A 19,525-nucleotide genomic window follows, 5' to 3' on the forward strand; every position below is an offset into this window, starting at 1 on the left:
GAAAAGGAGAAAAACGTAAAAAAACGTGAAAAAAAAGTAAGAGGAAGAGAAGGGAAAAAAAGGTGGAAATGGGTTTAAAAGTGATTTCGGCGGAGAATATATATATATATATATATATATATATATATATATATATATATACGCGCACACACACACATATATATAAACGTATTCTCCGTTGAGATATTGCAGCCGCTGCTGTGTCCAGGCCCAGGAGCCTTAGCACTGTGCTGTGATGTCACTCAATACCACTGACATCACTAGGTGTAAACAACATCTCTCCTTTGCTGTGTATGTGACTATGGAGCTGTTTGGTGATGTCGTCTATTATGGCCTTCATAGAAGCAACAGGAGATTGTTGCATCCATCTAGAACCCTCAGAACTACAGTGCTATGATGTCACTCACTTCCACAGGCCTTGCAGAGTGTAAACAACAACAACCCAGCTTTGTTGTGTATGTAACCATAGGGATTTGTGATGTCACCTAGAACCTTCACAGCAGCGACAGCTTTATGAGGAGCATCAGCACTGCTCTGCCTGAGCAGAACCATCACCGCCATAGGTTGTCAAATAACCCGGATTTAACCCACACAGGTAAGTCCAATGGGGTGCAGGCATGTCCTCTATGCTTACAGCTTCCCGTGGGTGTTGGTTTGATACCGTTTGGGGACAGCCAAGGAGGCATCTGCAGGCAACAAAGGTAGGTGTGTGCTTGTGTGTGTGTTTCCTATGCAGATCCTAAGCCCAGTGTCACATGCAAGTAGGAGGAGTAAGAAGGGTTCCTGGCAAATCCGGGTTATGGATTGCATTTAAAAAGGCCCCGTGGGAGTGCAATGGGCCCCTGTCTTGCTGCTTAGCAATAATGGTATGGGTTTAGGTTCTGCTGTGTGTACTGGTGGTTGACTGCCCCCCAGCCCAGAGTGTGCATGGAAAATTGTCTGGCAGCCTCCCTGACAGCAAGCAGTGATAGTGCCCATGAAGGGGACCTTGTTGGGCCCGCCCCTTTCACGGTTATCGCTTCTCGGCCTTTTGGCTAAGATCAAGTGTAGTATCTGTTCTTATCAGTTTAATATCTGATACGTCCCCTATCTGGGGACCATATATTAAATGGATTTTTGAGAACGGGGGCCGATTTCGAAGCTTGCTTCCGTCGCCCTATGCATTGACCCGATATGGCAGTATCTTCGGGTACAGTGCACCACCCCCTTACAGGGTTAAAAAGAAAGATTCCTACTTTCATTGCTACCTGCTTGCTGGCTAGCCAGCTAGCCAGCCCTGTGGGCCTTGCTGCTGCTGCTGCTGCAGCCAAAAAACAAAAGGTGGTGCTGCTGCTGCTTCTGCTGCTTCTGCTTCTGCTTGTGTCTGGCCGCTGTTGGAGCGTCCAGGCACAGGACTTCTGCTGCTGCTGACTAAATGGCCTCCTTAATTGGATCATTTGAGTAGCCAGCACACCTGTGCAGGTAGGGCATGACATGATAGGCAGCTGCCTTGATAGCGGGTGGGTGCTGAATGTTCCTAATTGACAAAATAAGATTAATGCTTATGAAGAAATATAAAATCTCATCCCTTCCCCAATATCGCGCCACACCCCTACCCCTTAATTCCCTGGTTGAACTTGATGGACATATGTCTTTTTTCGACCGTACTAACTATGTAACTATGTAACATAACATGGGGGGGGTCTCCTGGCTGTTCACACAGGTGTGTCATTGCTGTACATTGACCATGCATTGCTTCTGTGGTATTGCAAAGGCAAAGACAAATGCTTCCAGCCATCCATTGCACTAATGGATTGGTCATCAGCTGGCTGTCTATGTCCCGCATCAATATAGACCAAAGTACAGAGGGTTAGGCTATGCTATTGTGCACCTACCTGATGCATCAGAAGGTGCGAGGCCCTTGCTAAATTCTGTGCACAGACTTTGAGATCTATACTTTAGACTGTATCTAAACCTGCTCCAACATGGACTGACATTCTGGCCTACTTTCAGCCGATGCGACTTGTCTGTCGCTGAACAGTCGCTTTTTATGTATTCAGCACCTATGTATAATGTTGTAAAAATGCTCTAGAAGCTAAAGTCGCAGAAATGTCACACATATTTGGCCTGCAACTTTCTGTGCGACAAATTCAGACAGGAAAAATCAGTATAAATCCTTAGAAAATTATCCCCCAGTGTCTCCATCTGCTGGCGGTATTGAATAAGCATTGCTGCACTGATGGGGTATGCATTAGACGAAAAAAAAAGAAGAAAAAGAAGAATAATACGCCCAGAAAAGAGGCGAAAAGGAGAAAAACGTAAAAAAACGTGAAAAAAAAGTAAGAGGAAGAGAAGGGAAAAAAAGGTGGAAATGGGTTTAAAAGTGATTTCGGCGGAGAAATATATATATATATATATATATATATATATATATATATATATACGCGCACACACACACATATATATAAACGTATTCTCCGTTGAGATATTGCAGCCGCTGCTGTGTCCAGGCCCAGGAGCCTTAGCACTGTGCTGTGATGTCACTCAATACCACTGACATCACTAGGTGTAAACAACATCTCTCCTTTGCTGTGTATGTGACTATGTAGCTGTTTGGTGATGTCGTCTATTATGGCCTTCATAGAAGCAACAGGAGATTGTTGCATCCATCTAGAACCCTCAGAACTACAGTGCTATGATGTCACTCACTTCCACAGGCCTTGCAGAGTGTAAACAACAACAACCCAGCTTTGTTGTGTATGTAACCATAGGGATTTGTGATGTCACCTAGAACCTTCACAGCAGCGACAGCTTTATGAGGAGCATCAGCACTGCTCTGCCTGAGCAGAACCATCACCGCCATAGGTTGTCAAATAACCCGGATTTAACCCACACAGGTAAGTCCAATGGGGTGCAGGCATGTCCTCTATGCTTACAGCTTCCCGTGGGTGTTGGTTTGATACCGTTTGGGGACAGCCAAGGAGGCATCTGCAGGCAACAAAGGTAGGTGTGTGCTTGTGTGTGTGTTTCCTATGCAGATCCTAAGCCCAGTGTCACATGCAAGTAGGAGGAGTAAGAAGGGTTCCTGGCAAATCCGGGTTATGGATTGCATTTAAAAAGGCCCCGTGGGAGTGCAATGGGCCCCTGTCTTGCTGCTTAGCAATAATGGTATGGGTTTAGGTTCTGCTGTGTGTACTGGTGGTTGACTGCCCCCCAGCCCAGAGTGTGCATGGAAAATTGTCTGGCAGCCTCCCTGACAGCAAGCAGTGATAGTGCCCATGAAGGGGACCTTGTTGGGCCCGCCCCTTTCACGGTTATCGCTTCTCGGCCTTTTGGCTAAGATCAAGTGTAGTATCTGTTCTTATCAGTTTAATATCTGATACGTCCCCTATCTGGGGACCATATATTAAATGGATTTTTGAGAACGGGGGCCGATTTCGAAGCTTGCTTCCGTCGCCCTATGCATTGACCCGATATGGCAGTATCTTCGGGTACAGTGCACCACCCCCTTACAGGGTTAAAAAGAAAGATTCCTACTTTCATTGCTACCTGCTTGCTGGCTAGCCAGCTAGCCAGCCCTGTGGGCCTTGCTGCTGCTGCTGCAGCCAAAAAACAAAAGGTGGTGCTGCTGCTGCTTCTGCTGCTTCTGCTTCTGCTTGTGTCTGGCCGCTGTTGGAGCGTCCAGGCACAGGACTTCTGCTGCTGCTGACTAAATGGCCTCCTTAATTGGATCATTTGAGTAGCCAGCACACCTGTGCAGGTAGGGCATGACATGATAGGCAGCTGCCTTGATAGCGGGTGGGTGCTGAATGTTCCTAATTGACAAAATAAGATTAATGCTTATGAAGAAATATAAAATCTCATCCCTTCCCCAATATCGCGCCACACCCCTACCCCTTAATTCCCTGGTTGAACTTGATGGACATATGTCTTTTTTCGACCGTACTAACTATGTAACTATGTAACATAACATGGGGGGGGTCTCCTGGCTGTTCACACAGGTGTGTCATTGCTGTACATTGACCATGCATTGCTTCTGTGGTATTGCAAAGGCAAAGACAAATGCTTCCAGCCATCCATTGCACTAATGGATTGGTCATCAGCTGGCTGTCTATGTCCCGCATCAATATAGACCAAAGTACAGAGGGTTAGGCTATGCTATTGTGCACCTACCTGATGCATCAGAAGGTGCGAGGCCCTTGCTAAATTCTGTGCACAGACTTTGAGATCTATACTTTAGACTGTATCTAAACCTGCTCCAACATGGACTGACATTCTGGCCTACTTTCAGCCGATGCGACTTGTCTGTCGCTGAACAGTCGCTTTTTATGTATTCAGCACCTATGTATAATGTTGTAAAAATGCTCTAGAAGCTAAAGTCGCAGAAATGTCACACATATTTGGCCTGCAACTTTCTGTGCGACAAATTCAGACAGGAAAAATCAGTATAAATCCTTAGAAAATTATCCCCCAGTGTCTCCATCTGCTGGCGGTATTGAATAAGCATTGCTGCACTGATGGGGTATGCATTAGACGAAAAAAAAGAAGAAAAAGAAGAATAATACGCCCAGAAAAGAGGCGAAAAGGAGAAAAACGTAAAAAAACGTGAAAAAAAAGTAAGAGGAAGAGAAGGGAAAAAAAGGTGGAAATGGGTTTAAAAGTGATTTCGGCGGAGAAATATATATATATATATATATATATATATATATATATATATATACGCGCACACACACACATATATATAAACGTATTCTCCGTTGAGATATTGCAGCCGCTGCTGTGTCCAGGCCCAGGAGCCTTAGCACTGTGCTGTGATGTCACTCAATACCACTGACATCACTAGGTGTAAACAACATCTCTCCTTTGCTGTGTATGTGACTATGGAGCTGTTTGGTGATGTCGTCTATTATGGCCTTCATAGAAGCAACAGGAGATTGTTGCATCCATCTAGAACCCTCAGAACTACAGTGCTATGATGTCACTCACTTCCACAGGCCTTGCAGAGTGTAAACAACAACAACCCAGCTTTGTTGTGTATGTAACCATAGGGATTTGTGATGTCACCTAGAACCTTCACAGCAGCGACAGCTTTATGAGGAGCATCAGCACTGCTCTGCCTGAGCAGAACCATCACCGCCATAGGTTGTCAAATAACCCGGATTTAACCCACACAGGTAAGTCCAATGGGGTGCAGGCATGTCCTCTATGCTTACAGCTTCCCGTGGGTGTTGGTTTGATACCGTTTGGGGACAGCCAAGGAGGCATCTGCAGGCAACAAAGGTAGGTGTGTGCTTGTGTGTGTGTTTCCTATGCAGATCCTAAGCCCAGTGTCACATGCAAGTAGGAGGAGTAAGAAGGGTTCCTGGCAAATCCGGGTTATGGATTGCATTTAAAAAGGCCCCGTGGGAGTGCAATGGGCCCCTGTCTTGCTGCTTAGCAATAATGGTATGGGTTTAGGTTCTGCTGTGTGTACTGGTGGTTGACTGCCCCCCAGCCCAGAGTGTGCATGGAAAATTGTCTGGCAGCCTCCCTGACAGCAAGCAGTGATAGTGCCCATGAAGGGGACCTTGTTGGGCCCGCCCCTTTCACGGTTATCGCTTCTCGGCCTTTTGGCTAAGATCAAGTGTAGTATCTGTTCTTATCAGTTTAATATCTGATACGTCCCCTATCTGGGGACCATATATTAAATGGATTTTTGAGAACGGGGGCCGATTTCGAAGCTTGCTTCCGTCGCCCTATGCATTGACCCGATATGGCAGTATCTTCGGGTACAGTGCACCACCCCCTTACAGGGTTAAAAAGAAAGATTCCTACTTTCATTGCTACCTGCTTGCTGGCTAGCCAGCTAGCCAGCCCTGTGGGCCTTGCTGGCTGCTGCTGCAGCCAAAAAACAAAAGGTGGTGCTGCTGCTGCTTCTGCTGCTTCTGCTTCTGCTTGTGTCTGGCCGCTGTTGGAGCGTCCAGGCACAGGACTTCTGCTGCTGCTGACTAAATGGCCTCCTTAATTGGATCATTTGAGTAGCCAGCACACCTGTGCAGGTAGGGCATGACATGATAGGCAGCTGCCTTGATAGCGGGTGGGTGCTGAATGTTCCTAATTGACAAAATAAGATTAATGCTTATGAAGAAATATAAAATCTCATCCCTTCCCCAATATCGCGCCACACCCCTACCCCTTAATTCCCTGGTTGAACTTGATGGGACATATGTCTTTTTTCGACCGTACTAACTATGTAACTATGTAACATAACATGGGGGGGGGTCTCCTGGCTGTTCACACAGGTGTGTCATTGCTGTACATTGACCATGCATTGCTTCTGTGGTATTGCAAAGGCAAAGACAAATGCTTCCAGCCATCCATTGCACTAATGGATTGGTCATCAGCTGGCTGTCTATGTCCCGCATCAATATAGACCAAAGTACAGAGGGTTAGGCTATGCTATTGTGCACCTACCTGATGCATCAGAAGGTGCGAGGCCCTTGCTAAATTCTGTGCACAGACTTTGAGATCTATACTTTAGACTGTATCTAAACCTGCTCCAACATGGACTGACATTCTGGCCTACTTTCAGCCGATGCGACTTGTCTGTCGCTGAACAGTCGCTTTTTATGTATTCAGCACCTATGTATAATGTTGTAAAAATGCTCTAGAAGCTAAAGTCGCAGAAATGTCACACATATTTGGCCTGCAACTTTCTGTGCGACAAATTCAGACAGGAAAAATCAGTATAAATCCTTAGAAAATTATCCCCCAGTGTCTCCATCTGCTGGCGGTATTGAATAAGCATTGCTGCACTGATGGGGTATGCATTAGACGAAAAAAAAGAAGAAAAAGAAGAATAATACGCCCAGAAAAGAGGCGAAAAGGAGAAAAACGTAAAAAAACGTGAAAAAAAAGTAAGAGGAAGAGAAGGGAAAAAAAGGTGGAAATGGGTTTAAAAGTGATTTCGGCGGAGAAATATATATATATATATATATATATATATATATATATATATATATACGCGCACACACACACATATATATAAACGTATTCTCCGTTGAGATATTGCAGCCGCTGCTGTGTCCAGGCCCAGGAGCCTTAGCACTGTGCTGTGATGTCACTCAATACCACTGACATCACTAGGTGTAAACAACATCTCTCCTTTGCTGTGTATGTGACTATGGAGCTGTTTGGTGATGTCGTCTATTACGGCCTTCATAGAAGCAACAGGAGATTGTTGCATCCATCTAGAACCCTCAGAACTACAGTGCTATGATGTCACTCACTTCCACAGGCCTTGCAGAGTGTAAACAACAACAACCCAGCTTTGTTGTGTATGTAACCATAGGGATTTGTGATGTCACCTAGAACCTTCACAGCAGCGACAGCTTTATGAGGAGCATCAGCACTGCTCTGCCTGAGCAGAACCATCACCGCCATAGGTTGTCAAATAACCCGGATTTAACCCACACAGGTAAGTCCAATGGGGTGCAGGCATGTCCTCTATGCTTACAGCTTCCCGTGGGTGTTGGTTTGATACCGTTTGGGGACAGCCAAGGAGGCATCTGCAGGCAACAAAGGTAGGTGTGTGCTTGTGTGTGTGTTTCCTATGCAGATCCTAAGCCCAGTGTCACATGCAAGTAGGAGGAGTAAGAAGGGTTCCTGGCAAATCCGGGTTATGGATTGCATTTAAAAAGGCCCCGTGGGAGTGCAATGGGCCCCTGTCTTGCTGCTTAGCAATAATGGTATGGGTTTAGGTTCTGCTGTGTGTACTGGTGGTTGACTGCCCCCCAGCCCAGAGTGTGCATGGAAAATTGTCTGGCAGCCTCCCTGACAGCAAGCAGTGATAGTGCCCATGAAGGGGACCTTGTTGGGCCCGCCCCTTTCACAGTTATCGCTTCTCGGCCTTTTGGCTAAGATCAAGTGTAGTATCTGTTCTTATCAGTTTAATATCAGATACGTCCCCTATCTGGGGACCATATATTAAATGGATTTTTGAGAACGGGGGCCGATTTCGAAGCTTGCTTCCGTCGCCCTATGCATTGACCCGATATGGCAGTATCTTCGGGTACAGTGCACCACCCCCTTACAGGGTTTAAAAAGAAAGATTCCTACTTTCATTGCTACCTGCTTGCTGGCTAGCCAGCTAGCCAGCCCTGTGGGCCTTGCTGCTGCTGCTGCAGCCAAAAAACAAAAGGTGGTGCTGCTGCTGCTTCTGCTGCTTCTGCTTCTGCTTGTGTCTGGCCGCTGTTGGAGCGTCCAGGCACAGGACTTCTGCTGCTGCTGACTAAATGGCCTCCTTAATTGGATCATTTGAGTAGCCAGCACACCTGTGCAGGTAGGGCATGACATGATAGGCAGCTGCCTTGATAGCGGGTGGGTGCTGAATGTTCCTAATTGACAAAATAAGATTAATGCTTATGAAGAAATATAAAATCTCATCCCTTCCCCAATATCGCGCCACACCCCTACCCCTTAATTCCCTGGTTGAACTTGATGGACATATGTCTTTTTTCGACCGTACTAACTATGTAACTATGTAACATAACATGGGGGGGGTCTCCTGGCTGTTCACACAGGTGTGTCATTGCTGTACATTGACCATGCATTGCTTCTGTGGTATTGCAAAGGCAAAGACAAATGCTTCCAGCCATCCATTGCACTAATGGATTGGTCATCAGCTGGCTGTCTATGTCCCGCATCAATATAGACCAAAGTACAGAGGGTTAGGCTATGCTATTGTGCACCTACCTGATGCATCAAGAAGGTGCGAGGCCCTTGCTAAATTCTGTGCACAGACTTTGAGATCTATACTTTAGACTGTATCTAAACCTGCTCCAACATGGACTGACATTCTGGCCTACTTTCAGCCGATGCGACTTGTCTGTCGCTGAACAGTCGCTTTTTATGTATTCAGCACCTATGTATAATGTTGTAAAAATGCTCTAGAAGCTAAAGTCGCAGAAATGTCACACATATTTGGCCTGCAACTTTCTGTGCGACAAATTCAGACAGGAAAAATCAGTATAAATCCTTAGAAAATTATCCCCCAGTGTCTCCATCTGCTGGCGGTATTGAATAAGCATTGCTGCACTGATGGGGTATGCATTAGACGAAAAAAAAGAAGAAAAAGAAGAATAATACGCCCAGAAAAGAGGCGAAAAGGAGAAAAACGTAAAAAAACGTGAAAAAAAAGTAAGAGGAAGAGAAGGGAAAAAAAGGTGGAAATGGGTTTAAAAGTGATTTCGGCGGAGAAAATATATATATATATATATATATATATATATATATATATATACGCGCACACACACACATATATATAAACGTATTCTCCGTTGAGATATTGCAGCCGCTGCTGTGTCCAGGCCCAGGAGCCTTAGCACTGTGCTGTGATGTCACTCAATACCACTGACATCACTAGGTGTAAACAACATCTCTCCTTTGCTGTGTATGTGACTATGGAGCTGTTTGGTGATGTCGTCTATTATGGCCTTCATAGAGGCAACAGGAGATTGTTGCATCCATCTAGAACCCTCAGAACTACAGTGCTATGATGTCACTCACTTCCACAGGCCTTGCAGAGTGTAAACAACAACAACCCAGCTTTGTTGTGTATGTAACCATAGGGATTTGTGATGTCACCTAGAACCTTCACAGCAGCGACAGCTTTATGAGGAGCATCAGCACTGCTCTGCCTGAGCAGAACCATCACCGCCATAGGTTGTCAAATAACCCGGATTTAACCCACACAGGTAAGTCCAATGGGGTGCAGGCATGTCCTCTATGCTTACAGCTTCCCGTGGGTGTTGGTTTGATACCGTTTGGGGACAGCCAAGGAGGCATCTGCAGGCAACAAAGGTAGGTGTGTGCTTGTGTGTGTGTTTCCTATGCAGATCCTAAGCCCAGTGTCACATGCAAGTAGGAGGAGTAAGAAGGGTTTCCTGGCAAATCCGGGTTATGGATTGCATTTAAAAAGGCCCCGTGGGAGTGCAATGGGCCCCTGTCTTGCTGCTTAGCAATAATGGTATGGGTTTAGGTTCTGCTGTGTGTACTGGTGGTTGACTGCCCCCCAGCCCAGAGTGTGCATGGAAAATTGTCTGGCAGCCTCCCTGACAGCAAGCAGTGATAGTGCCCATGAAGGGGACCTTGTTGGGCCCGCCCCTTTCACGGTTATCGCTTCTCGGCCTTTTGGCTAAGATCAAGTGTAGTATCTGTTCTTATCAGTTTAATATCTGATACGTCCCCTATCTGGGGACCATATATTAAATGGATTTTTGAGAACGGGGGCCGATTTCGAAGCTTGCTTCCGTCGCCCTATGCATTGACCCGATATGGCAGTATCTTCGGGTACAGTGCACCACCCCTTACAGGGTTAAAAAGAAAGATTCCTACTTTCATTGCTACCTGCTTGCTGGCTAGCCAGCTAGCCAGCCCTGTGGGCCTTGCTGCTGCTGCTGCAGCCAAAAAACAAAAGGTGGTGCTGCTGCTGCTTCTGCTGCTTCTGCTTCTGCTTGTGTCTGGCCGCTGTTGGAGCGTCCAGGCACAGGACTTCTGCTGCTGCTGACTAAATGGCCTCCTTAATTGGATCATTTGAGTAGCCAGCACACCTGTGCAGGTAGGGCATGACATGATAGGCAGCTGCCTTGATAGCGGGGTGGGTGCTGAATGTTCCTAATTGACAAAATAAGATTAATGCTTATGAAGAAATATAAAATCTCATCCCTTCCCCAATATCGCGCCACACCCCTACCCCTTAATTCCCTGGTTGAACTTGATGGACATATGTCTTTTTTCGACCGTACTAACTATGTAACTATGTAACATAACATGGGGGGGGTCTCCTGGCTGTTCACACAGGTGTGTCATTGCTGTACATTGACCATGCATTGCTTCTGTGGTATTGCAAAGGCAAAGACAAATGCTTCCAGCCATCCATTGCACTAATGGATTGGTCATCAGCTGGCTGTCTATGTCCCGCATCAATATAGACCAAAGTACAGAGGGTTAGGCTATGCTATTGTGCACCTACCTGATGCATCAGAAGGTGCGAGGCCCTTGCTAAATTCTGTGCACAGACTTTGAGATCTATACTTTAGACTGTATCTAAACCTGCTCCAACATGGACTGACATTCTGGCCTACTTTCAGCCGATGCGACTTGTCTGTCGCTGAACAGTCGCTTTTTATGTATTCAGCACCTATGTATAATGTTGTAAAAATGCTCTAGAAGCTAAAGTCGCAGAAATGTCACACATATTTGGCCTGCAACTTTCTGTGCGACAAATTCAGACAGGAAAAATCAGTATAAATCCTTAGAAAATTATCCCCCAGTGTCTCCATCTGCTGGCGGTATTGAATAAGCATTGCTGCACTGATGGGGTATGCATTAGACGAAAAAAAAGAAGAAAAAGAAGAATAATACGCCCAGAAAAGAGGCGAAAAGGAGAAAAACGTAAAAAAACGTGAAAAAAAAGTAAGAGGAAGAGAAGGGAAAAAAAGGTGGAAATGGGTTTAAAAGTGATTTCGGCGGAGAAATATATATATATATATATATATATATATATATATATATATATACGCGCACACACACACATATATATAAACGTATTCTCCGTTGAGATATTGCAGCCGCTGCTGTGTCCAGGCCCAGGAGCCTTAGCACTGTGCTGTGATGTCACTCAATACCACTGACATCACTAGGTGTAAACAACATCTCTCCTTTGCTGTGTATGTGACTATGGAGCTGTTTGGTGATGTCGTCTATTACGGCCTTCATAGAAGCAACAGGAGATTGTTGCATCCATCTAGAACCCTCAGAACTACAGTGCTATGATGTCACTCACTTCCACAGGCCTTGCAGAGTGTAAACAACAACAACCCAGCTTTGTTGTGTATGTAACCATAGGGATTTGTGATGTCACCTAGAACCTTCACAGCAGCGACAGCTTTATGAGGAGCATCAGCACTGCTCTGCCTGAGCAGAACCATCACCGCCATAGGTTGTCAAATAACCCGGATTTAACCCACACAGGTAAGTCCAATGGGGTGCAGGCATGTCCTCTATGCTTACAGCTTCCCGTGGGGTGTTGGTTTGATACCGTTTGGGGACAGCCAAGGAGGCATCTGCAGGCAACAAAGGTAGGTGTGTGCTTGTGTGTGTGTTTCCTATGCAGATCCTAAGCCCAGTGTCACATGCAAGTAGGAGGAGTAAGAAGGGTTCCTGGCAAATCCGGGTTATGGATTGCATTTAAAAAGGCCCCGTGGGAGTGCAATGGGCCCCTGTCTTGCTGCTTAGCAATAATGGTATGGGTTTAGGTTCTGCTGTGTGTACTGGTGGTTGACTGCCCCCCAGCCCAGAGTGTGCATGGAAAATTGTCTGGCAGCCTCCCTGACAGCAAGCAGTGATAGTGCCCATGAAGGGGACCTTGTTGGGCCCGCCCCTTTCACGGTTATCGCTTCTCGGCCTTTTGGCTAAGATCAAGTGTAGTATCTGTTCTTATCAGTTTAATATCTGATACGTCCCCTATCTGGGGACCATATATTAAATGGATTTTTGAGAACGGGGGCCGATTTCGAAGCTTGCTTCCGTCGCCCTATGCATTGACCCGATATGGCAGTATCTTCGGGTACAGTGCACCACCCCCTTACAGGGTTAAAAAGAAAGATTCCTACTTTCATTGCTACCTGCTTGCTGGCTAGCCAGCTAGCCAGCCCTGTGGGCCTTGCTGCTGCTGCTGCAGCCAAAAAACAAAAGGTGGTGCTGCTGCTGCTTCTGCTGCTTCTGCTTCTGCTTGTGTCTGGCCGCTGTTGGAGCGTCCAGGCACAGGACTTCTGCTGCTGCTGACTAAATGGCCTCCTTAATTGGATCATTTGAGTAGCCAGCACACCTGTGCAGGTAGGGCATGACATGATAGGCAGCTGCCTTGATAGCGGGTGGGTGCTGAATGTTCCTAATTGACAAAATAAGATTAATGCTTATGAAGAAATATAAAATCTCATCCCTTCCCCAATATCGCGCCACACCCCTACCCCTTAATTCCCTGGTTGAACTTGATGGACATATGTCTTTTTTTCGACCGTACTAACTATGTAACTATGTAACATAACATGGGGGGGGTCTCCTGGCTGTTCACACAGGTGTGTCATTGCTGTACATTGACCATGCATTGCTTCTGTGGTATTGCAAAGGCAAAGACAAATGCTTCCAGCCATCCATTGCACTAATGGATTGGTCATCAGCTGGCTGTCTATGTCCCGCATCAATATAGACCAAAGTACAGAGGGTTAGGCTATGCTATTGTGCACCTACCTGATGCATCAGAAGGTGCGAGGCCCTTGCTAAATTCTGTGCACAGACTTTGAGATCTATACTTTAGACTGTATCTAAACCTGCTCCAACATGGACTGACATTCTGGCCTACTTTCAGCCGATGCGACTTGTCTGTCGCTGAACAGTCGCTTTTTATGTATTCAGCACCTATGTATAATGTTGTAAAAATGCTCTAGAAGCTAAAGTCGCAGAAATGTCACACATATTTGGCCTGCAACTTTCTGTGCGACAAATTCAGACAGGAAAAATCAGTATAAATCCTTAGAAAATTATCCCCCAGTGTCTCCATCTGCTGGCGGTATTGAATAAGCATTGCTGCACTGATGGGGTATGCATTAGACGAAAAAAAAGAAGAAAAAGAAGAATAATACGCCCAGAAAAGAGGCGAAAAGGAGAAAAACGTAAAAAAACGTGAAAAAAAAGTAAGAGGAAGAGAAGGGAAAAAAAGGTGGAAATGGGTTTAAAAGTGATTTCGGCGGAGAAATATATATATATATATATATATATATATATATATATATATATACGCGCACACACACACATATATATAAACGTATTCTCCGTTGAGATATTGCAGCCGCTGCTGTGTCCAGGCCCAGGAGCCTTAGCACTGTGCTGTGATGTCACTCAATACCACTGACATCACTAGGTGTAAACAACATCTCTCCTTTGCTGTGTATGTGACTATGGAGCTGTTTGGTGATGTCGTCTATTATGGCCTTCATAGAAGCAACAGGAGATTGTTGCATCCATCTAGAACCCTCAGAACTACAGTGCTATGATGTCACTCACTTCCACAGGCCTTGCAGAGTGTAAACAACAACAACCCAGCTTTGTTGTGTATGTAACCATAGGGATTTGTGATGTCACCTAGAACCTTCACAGCAGCGACAGCTTTATGAGGAGCATCAGCACTGCTCTGCCTGAGCAGAACCATCACCGCCATAGGTTGTCAAATAACCCGGATTTAACCCACACAGGTAAGTCCAATGGGGTGCAGGCATGTCCTCTATGCTTACAGCTTCCCGTGGGTGTTGGTTTGATACCGTTTGGGGACAGCCAAGGAGGCATCTGCAGGCAACAAAGGTAGGTGTGTGCTTGTGTGTGTGTTTCCCTATGCAGATCCTAAGCCCAGTGTCACATGCAAGTAGGAGGAGTAAGAAGGGTTCCTGGGCAAATCCGGGTTATGGATTGCATTTAAAAAGGCCCCGTGGGAGTGCAATGGGCCCCTGTCTTGCTGCTTAGCAATAATGGTATGGGTTTAGGTTCTGCTGTGTGTACTGGTGGTTGACTGCCCCCCCAGCCCAGAGTGTGCATGGAAAATTGTCTGGCAGCCTCCCTGACAGCAAGCAGTGATAGTGCCCATGAAGGGGACCTTGTTGGGCCCGCCCCTTTCACGGTTATCGCTTCTCGGCCTTTTGGCTAAGATCAAGTGTAGTATCTGTTCTTATCAGTTTAATATCTGATACGTCCCCTATCTGGGGACCATATATTAAATGGATTTTTGAGAACGGGGGCCGATTTCCGAAGCTTGCTTCCGTCGCCCTATGCATTGACCCGATATGGCAGTATCTTCGGGTACAGTGCACCACCCCCTTACAGGGTTAAAAAGAAAGATTCCCTACTTTCATTGCTACCTGCTTGCTGGCTAGCCAGCTAGCCAGCCCTGTGGGCCTTGCTGCTGCTGCTGCAGCCAAAAAACAAAAGGTGGTGCTGCTGCTGCTTCTGCTGCTTCTGCTTCTGCTTGTGTCTGGCCGCTGTTGGAGCGTCCAGGCACAGGACTTCTGCTGCTGCTGACTAAATGGCCTCCTTAATTGGATCATTTGAGTAGCCAGCACACCTGTGCAGGTAGGGCATGACATGATAGGCAGCTGCCTTGATAGCGGGTGGGTGCTGAATGTTCCTAATTGACAAAATAAGATTAATGCTTATGAAGAAATATAAAATCTCATCCCTTCCCCAATATCGCGCCACACCCCTACCCCTTAATTCCCTGGTTGAACTTGATGGACATATGTCTTTTTTCGACCGTACTAACTATGTAACTATGTAACATAACATGGGGGGGGTCTCCTGGCTGTTCACACAGGTGTGTCATTGCTGTACATTGACCATGCATTGCTTCTGTGGTATTGCAAAGGCAAAGACAAATGCTTCCAGCCATCCATTGCACTAATGGATTGGTCATCAGCTGGCTGTCTATGTCCCGCATCAATATAGACCAAAGTACAGAGGGTTAGGCTATGCTATTGTGCACCTACCTGATGCATCAGAAGGTGCGAGGCCCTTGCTAAATTCTGTGCACAGACTTTGAGATCTATACTTTAGACTGTATCTAAACCTGCTCCAACATGGACTGACATTCTGGCCTACTTTCAGCCGATGCGACTTGTCTGTCGCTGAACAGTCGCTTTTTATGTATTCAGCACCTATGTATAATGTTGTAAAAATGCTCTAGAAGCTAAAGTCGCAGAAATGTCACACATATTTGGCCTGCAACTTTCTGTGCGACAAATTCAGACAGGAAAAATCAGTATAAATCCTTAGAAAATTATCCCCCAGTGTCTCCATCTGCTGGCGGTATTGAATAAGCATTGCTGCACTGATGGGGTATGCATTAGACGAAAAAAAAGAAGAAAAAGAAGAATAATACGCCCAGAAAAGAGGCGAAAAGGAGAAAAACGTAAAAAAACGTGAAAAAAAAGTAAGAGGAAGAGAAGGGAAAAAAAGGTGGAAATGGGTTTAAAAGTGATTTCGGCGGAGAAATATATATATATATATATATATATATATATATATATATATATATATATACGCGCACACACACACATATATATAAACGTATTCTCCGTTGAGATATTGCAGCCGCTGCTGTGTCCAGGCCCAGGAGCCTTAGCACTGTGCTGTGATGTCACTCAATACCACTGACATCACTAGGTGTAAACAACATCTCTCCTTTGCTGTGTATGTGACTATGGAGCTGTTTGGTGATGTCGTCTATTATGGCCTTCATAGAAGCAACAGGAGATTGTTGCATCCATCTAGAACCCTCAGAACTACAGTGCTATGATGTCACTCACTTCCACAGGCCTTGCAGAGTGTAAACAACAACAACCCAGCTTTGTTGTGTATGTAACCATAGGGATTTGTGATGTCACCTAGAACCTTCACAGCAGCGACAGCTTTATGAGGAGCATCAGCACTGCTCTGCCTGAGCAGAACCATCACCGCCATAGGTTGTCAAATAACCCGGATTTAACCCACACAGGTAAGTCCAATGGGGTGCAGGCATGTCCTCTATGCTTACAGCTTCCCGTGGGTGTTGGTTTGATACCGTTTGGGGACAGCCAAGGAGGCATCTGCAGGCAACAAAGGTAGGTGTGTGCTTGTGTGTGTGTTTCCTATGCAGATCCTAAGCCCAGTGTCACATGCAAGTAGGAGGAGTAAGAAGGGTTCCTGGCAAATCCGGGTTATGGATTGCATTTAAAAAGGCCCCGTGGGAGTGCAATGGGCCCCTGTCTTGCTGCTTAGCAATAATGGTATGGGTTTAGGTTCTGCTGTGTGTACTGGTGGTTGACTGCCCCCCAGCCCAGAGTGTGCATGGAAAATTGTCTGGCAGCCTCCCTGACAGCAAGCAGTGATAGTGCCCATGAAGGGGACCTTGTTGGGCCCGCCCCTTTCACGGTTATCGCTTCTCGGCCTTTTGGCTAAGATCAAGTGTAGTATCTGTTCTTATCAGTTTAATATCTGATACGTCCCCTATCTGGGGACCATATATTAAATGGATTTTTGAGAACGGGGGCCGATTTCGAAGCTTGCTTCCGTCGCCCTATGCATTGACCCGATATGGCAGTATCTTCGGGTACAGTGCACCACCCCCTTACAGGGTTAAAAAGAAAGATTCCTACTTTCATTGCTACCTGCTTGCTGGCTAGCCAGCTAGCCAGCCCTGTGGGCCTTGCTGCTGCTGCTGCAGCCAAAAAACAAAAGGTGGTGCTGCTGCTGCTTCTGCTGCTTCTGCTGCTTCTGCTTCTGCTTGTGTCTGGCCGCTGTTGGAGCGTCCAGGCACAGGACTTCTGCTGCTGCTGACTAAATGGCCTCCTTAATTGGATCATTTGAGTAGCCAGCACACCTGTGCAGGTAGGGCATGACATGATAGGCAGCTGCCTTGATAGCGGGTGGGTGCTGAATGTTCCTAATTGACAAAATAAGATTAATGCTTATGAAGAAATATAAAATCTCATCCCTTCCCCAATATCGCGCCACACCCCTACCCCTTAATTCCCTGGTTGAACTTGATGGACATATGTCTTTTTTCGACCGTACTAACTATGTAACTATGTAACATAACATGGGGGGGGGTCTCCTGGCTGTTCACACAGGTGTGTCATTGCTGTACATTGACCATGCATTGCTTCTGTGGTATTGCAAAGGCAAAGACAAATGCTTCCAGCCATCCATTGCACTAATGGATTGGTCATCAGCTGGCTGTCTATGTCCCGCATCAATATAGACCAAAGTACAGAGGGTTAGGCTATGCTATTGTGCACCTACCTGATGCATCAGAAGGTGCGAGGCCCTTGCTAAATTCTGTGCACAGACTTTGAGATCTATACTTTAGACTGTATCTAAACCTGCTCCAACATGGACTGACATTCTGGCCTACTTTCAGCCGATGCGACTTGTCTGTCGCTGAACAGTCGCTTTTTATGTATTCAGCACCTATGTATAATGTTGTAAAAATGCTCTAGAAGCTAAAGTCGCAGAAATGTCACACATATTTGGCCTGCAACTTTCTGTGCGACAAATTCAGACAGGAAAAATCAGTATAAATCCTTAGAAAATTATCCCCCAGTGTCTCCATCTGCTGGCGGTATTGAATAAGCATTGCTGCACTGATGGGGTATGCATTAGACGAAAAAAAAGAAGAAAAAGAAGAATAATACGCCCAGAAAAGAGGCGAAAAGGAGAAAAACGTAAAAAAACGTGAAAAAAAAGTAAGAGGAAGCAGAAGGGAAAAAAAGGTGGAAATGGGTTTAAAAGTGATTTCGGCGGAGAAATATATATATATATATATATATATATATATATATATATATATATACGCGCACACACACACATATATATAAACGTATTCTCCGTTGAGATATTGCAGCCGCTGCTGTGTCCAGGCCCAGGAGCCTTAGCACTGTGCTGTGATGTCACTCAATACCACTGACATCACTAGGTGTAAACAACATCTCTCCTTTGCTGTGTATGTGACTATGGAGCTGTTTGGTGATGTCGTCTATTATGGCCTTCATAGAAGCAACAGGAGATTGTTGCATCCATCTAGAACCCTCAGAACTACAGTGCTATGATGTCACTCGACTTCCACAGGCCTTGCAGAGTGTAAACAACAACAACCCAGCTTTGTTGTGTATGTAACCATAGGGATTTGTGATGTCACCTAGAACCTTCACAGCAGCGACAGCTTTATGAGGAGCATCAGCACTGCTCTGCCTGAGCAGAACCATCACCGCCATAGGTTGTCAAATAACCCGGATTTAACCCACACAGGTAAGTCCAATGGGGTGCAGGCATGTCCTCTATGCTTACAGCTTCCCGTGGGTGTTGGTTTGATACCGTTTGGGGACAGCCAAGGAGGCATCTGCAGGCAACAAAGGTAGGTGTGTGCTTGTGTGTGTGTTTCCTATGCAGATCCTAAGCCCAGTGTCACATGCAAGTAGGAGGAGTAAGAAGGGTTCCTGGCAAATCCGGGTTATGGATTGCATTTAAAAAGGCCCCGTGGGAGTGCAATGGGCCCCTGTCTTGCTGCTTAGCAATAATGGTATGGGTTTAGGTTCTGCTGTGTGTACTGGTGGTTGACTGCCCCCCAGCCCAGAGTGTGCATGGAAAATTGTCTGGCAGCCTCCCTGACAGCAAGCAGTGATAGTGCCCATGAAGGGGACCTTGTTGGGCCCGCCCCTTTCACGGTTATCGCTTCTCGGCCTTTTGGCTAAGATCAAGTGTAGTATCTGTTCTTATCAGTTTAATATCTGATACGTCCCCTATCTGGGGACCATATATTAAATGGATTTTTGAGAACGGGGGCCGATTTCGAAGCTTGCTTCCGTCGCCCTATGCATTGACCCGATATGGCAGTATCTTCGGGTACAGTGCACCACCCCCTTACAGGGTTAAAAAGAAAGATTCCTACTTTCATTGCTACCTGCTTGCTGGCTAGCCAGCTAGC

At 46.0% G+C, this 19,525-nt stretch overlaps 9 non-coding genes across 9 annotated transcripts; all 9 read left to right on the forward strand.

The window, feature by feature from the left end:
- The first annotated feature begins 1,014 nt into the window (after positions 1–1,014).
- LOC130323017 (U2 spliceosomal RNA) lies at positions 1,015–1,205 on the forward strand. The gene has a single exon (XR_008868406.1). It is a non-coding gene; the product is annotated as a U2 spliceosomal RNA (small nuclear RNA).
- Positions 1,206–3,295: 2,090 nt separating this feature from the next.
- LOC130323018 (U2 spliceosomal RNA) lies at positions 3,296–3,486 on the forward strand. The gene has a single exon (XR_008868407.1). It is a non-coding gene; the product is annotated as a U2 spliceosomal RNA (small nuclear RNA).
- Positions 3,487–5,572: 2,086 nt separating this feature from the next.
- On the forward strand, positions 5,573–5,763 carry LOC130323019 (U2 spliceosomal RNA). The gene has a single exon (XR_008868408.1). It is a non-coding gene; the product is annotated as a U2 spliceosomal RNA (small nuclear RNA).
- A 2,091-nt stretch (positions 5,764–7,854) lies between these two features.
- On the forward strand, positions 7,855–8,045 carry LOC130323025 (U2 spliceosomal RNA). Its single transcript, XR_008868414.1, has one exon. It is a non-coding gene; the product is annotated as a U2 spliceosomal RNA (small nuclear RNA).
- A 2,088-nt stretch (positions 8,046–10,133) lies between these two features.
- Positions 10,134–10,324, forward strand: LOC130323020 (U2 spliceosomal RNA). Its single transcript, XR_008868409.1, has one exon. It is a non-coding gene; the product is annotated as a U2 spliceosomal RNA (small nuclear RNA).
- Positions 10,325–12,411: 2,087 nt separating this feature from the next.
- On the forward strand, positions 12,412–12,602 carry LOC130323021 (U2 spliceosomal RNA). Its single transcript, XR_008868410.1, has one exon. It is a non-coding gene; the product is annotated as a U2 spliceosomal RNA (small nuclear RNA).
- Positions 12,603–14,692: 2,090 nt separating this feature from the next.
- On the forward strand, positions 14,693–14,884 carry LOC130323010 (U2 spliceosomal RNA). The gene has a single exon (XR_008868400.1). It is a non-coding gene; the product is annotated as a U2 spliceosomal RNA (small nuclear RNA).
- Positions 14,885–16,977: 2,093 nt separating this feature from the next.
- Positions 16,978–17,168, forward strand: LOC130323023 (U2 spliceosomal RNA). The gene has a single exon (XR_008868412.1). It is a non-coding gene; the product is annotated as a U2 spliceosomal RNA (small nuclear RNA).
- A 2,100-nt stretch (positions 17,169–19,268) lies between these two features.
- Positions 19,269–19,459, forward strand: LOC130323024 (U2 spliceosomal RNA). Its single transcript, XR_008868413.1, has one exon. It is a non-coding gene; the product is annotated as a U2 spliceosomal RNA (small nuclear RNA).
- The last annotated feature ends 66 nt before the right edge of the window (positions 19,460–19,525 follow it).

This window comes from Hyla sarda, unplaced genomic scaffold, assembly GCF_029499605.1.
Source record: "Hyla sarda isolate aHylSar1 unplaced genomic scaffold, aHylSar1.hap1 scaffold_2418, whole genome shotgun sequence".
In the NCBI taxonomy this organism is placed as follows: Eukaryota; Metazoa; Chordata; class Amphibia; order Anura; family Hylidae; genus Hyla; species Hyla sarda.